The following is a 2,936-nucleotide window of genomic DNA, read 5'->3' as shown; positions in this document are numbered from 1 at the left end:
ATTTTTAGAGATTTCTCAAGATTCTGGGATGTTCAATCGGTGAAAAAAGTAAAGATTGCTAGTCTAAGTGGCAATTCGCCAATGGGTGAACCTGTACACCGAATTAATCAGAATCATCAGGTCATGCAGGAATCCTAATGGCGACCTCCATCGCTATCGCCAACACTATTGGCAATTTGCCAATAAATTCTCCAGCTCGCTGAGTTTTACAGGTTCTAACTTGGGGCACATTAAAGATAAATTGGCTACTAGAATTTGGTATGCCCAGTGGCTTGATGATTCTCCAACTGAACATATTAAGCATCCCCTGCAATACCTTAAGGAAACTTTCCGCACTTTAACCTGTAACATCTTCATCATAATTTATAAAACTAAATCATAAGTTATGACCTTGAGTAGCCTCCCAAGAGGCAGTAATGTCCTGGCTCGGTATTGTCCTGTCTCACTCTCTGATATTTGGGCGATACCTAGTGTCACTACGTAACTCTAATACATAGTTAGGGTGGAGCTGAGGCATGGCATACATCGGGAGTGATATGGTGTGATCGATTGATATAGAGTGAGATCATATCCGCTGATTTAGCGCTTCCATATTCTCTTTCATTCCGCCCAACACTCGATATTGATGAGTGATCTTTTGAGAATGATTTGAAGTGTGTCCTCAACATGACTTTTATAATTTTCTCTAGATTTTTTTCTTGCGTAGGGAGGTATATACTTCCCTTCGCGCCTGCACTGATCTTCCACCTCCAAGCGCGAATACCTTCGTTTAAGAGAATATTATTTTTGTGGCCAAGCCATTTAGTTGAGATTCCAGTGCAGCTACTGTGAAGTCGCCCTTGACTTCGTGATCTGCCTCAACTGGCTTCCAACCTACTCCTTCTTTTATGCTAAAAGGACCTAAATAAATTGACAATAGTCAAAGAAAAACAAAACTAAAGATAAAATTAGTAAAAACTACTCGAAAAAGAACTAAAAACTCTAAGAAACTACATTTTCACGTGACACAACTACTAGGTAGTGGCACCATTTTGATTTTTTGCTTTTTTATGTCTCGTGATCAACGACACTAGCCTACATTATGAGTATCGACGAATCTAATCTAGTTGATTAACCCAACCAAGGGTTGGGGGCGTGTCCTAAGGGAGTGGTAGTGAAAGTTGTACCTACTTAGAAGTCAATTCTAAATAGTGATAGTTTAAGACATGTTCGAATATTAAAACAAAATAAATTTAGTTTGTGATGCCAAAGTGTCAAATATTAAGATTTGTTAGTCACAAGTAGTAGAATCCAATAAAATAAATGTGAAACAAGTATGGGAGTGAGTTCTTGGGGTGTGATCGCTATATGTGAAGATAAAAGTGGTGGGTACATGCTTTCGGTTTCTAATTTTGCTAGATAATGATGAATAGGCTAAGCTTTAGGTGAAAGAAAATTCCCTTTCAGGCAACTTACCGCATATCAAATCGGATCCTCTCAGACACCCACTCTTCTAAACTATCTAGCCTATGCCTTATCCACACTTGCTCTTTCGGCAAGAGTGTTTGGATATGGTACTAGGGCTTACCCTCTGGGTTGAACCTCATGTCGACCCATTCCTTAGGAGATCATGCTAGTGGTCATAGTTTCACGACCTCTCTCGCTCGAAAACAAAAAATACATGGGTGGTTTTGTACTTTCAACTTCAAACCCATTAGATTAAACCACAACCACTAGGTGAAATCACCATTAAAATTCAATCTAAGTTACACGCAAGCAAAACCCAGCAAAGTAATCAATCCGTAATTGCTAAATCACACCCCAAAAATGGGGATTTTTAGCCACACATCAAGTAATAATCAAATATACTTAATATGATAAATGAATCAGGTGGTTATTAGAGATTAAATCTTAAAAGTAGCAAAGGAAGGTAAGTAGAGAAGACCAACTTCCAAAATTGGAAGAACAGCTTCCACAAAAACCCTCTCCAAACTTAAGAGAAAACTTAAGAATAAAGTTGCTAAAATAAAAATATCAAATGTAGTTGTTTCACATTCTAATTTTCTATATAAATAATAAAAGATTTTAGTGTTTATACAATTTAGAATTGTGTTGGCAAATCTTATAGCACAGTTAGTAGTGATTTGGCGAATCTCCCTTCTTTCAGTTCATCGCCGCTTGCATGTCGCCTTCCTTGTCTATATGTTCTAGATCGATGGGTGGAAATCTTCTGCTCTGTGGAACTGATTAATGAAGCGCGGATTGATTTTTTCTGTCACCTTTTGATCCACTTCCTTCAGAGATCACTTGACGTAATAGAAGGTAAAACTTCGCTATACGACGGATCGCCAAGTGAGTTTGGCGATGAGCACCTTTGCATCTTCAGCTCTTTTTCTCAATTTTTCTTCCATTTCAAACCTAAGTTTCCATGCTCCTACAAGATCCTCAAATACCTAAAGCTTAGAAGTTTTCATCAGATATCTAGATAAAATAAACAATCGAGTACACTATTTGCATTAAAATAAGGCCCTAGATTATTCCAGTTTGAGGACTCATCAGAACGTCGTAGACAATCAAGGAGGAGGTTTGTCATGCAAACTACCATAGACTGTGTGGTAATCAAGATTGGGATAGAGATCATGGCTGGAGAGACTGCGAAAGAGATTGGTGTGATCGCAACGCCACTTGGGAGGAAATAGAAAGGGATAAAAATAGGTATCTTCCTCATGATGATAGTCAAAAGTCCAAGGAATCTTAGGGTGGTCGTACGAAAGGCATGCTCTCATACTTTCTCCATAAGGTTTAAGGGTCCGACAAAGTGTTGAAAGAAATAAAAGAGGATGTCTCGACTCTCAATAAGACAGTGCTCTCTCACTTAGTCATTATTAAGTAGATGGTGACCCAAAAGGGTAAAATTTTGTCACATTTGAATCCAAGACGACGGGGGGGGGGGGGGG

The sequence above is a fragment of the Solanum pennellii genome, chromosome 6, assembly GCF_001406875.1.
Source record: "Solanum pennellii chromosome 6, SPENNV200".
NCBI classification, from domain to species: domain Eukaryota; kingdom Viridiplantae; phylum Streptophyta; class Magnoliopsida; order Solanales; family Solanaceae; genus Solanum; species Solanum pennellii.
The sequence above is the reverse complement of the archived record's forward strand: the minus strand, read 5'-3'. Positions refer to the sequence as shown.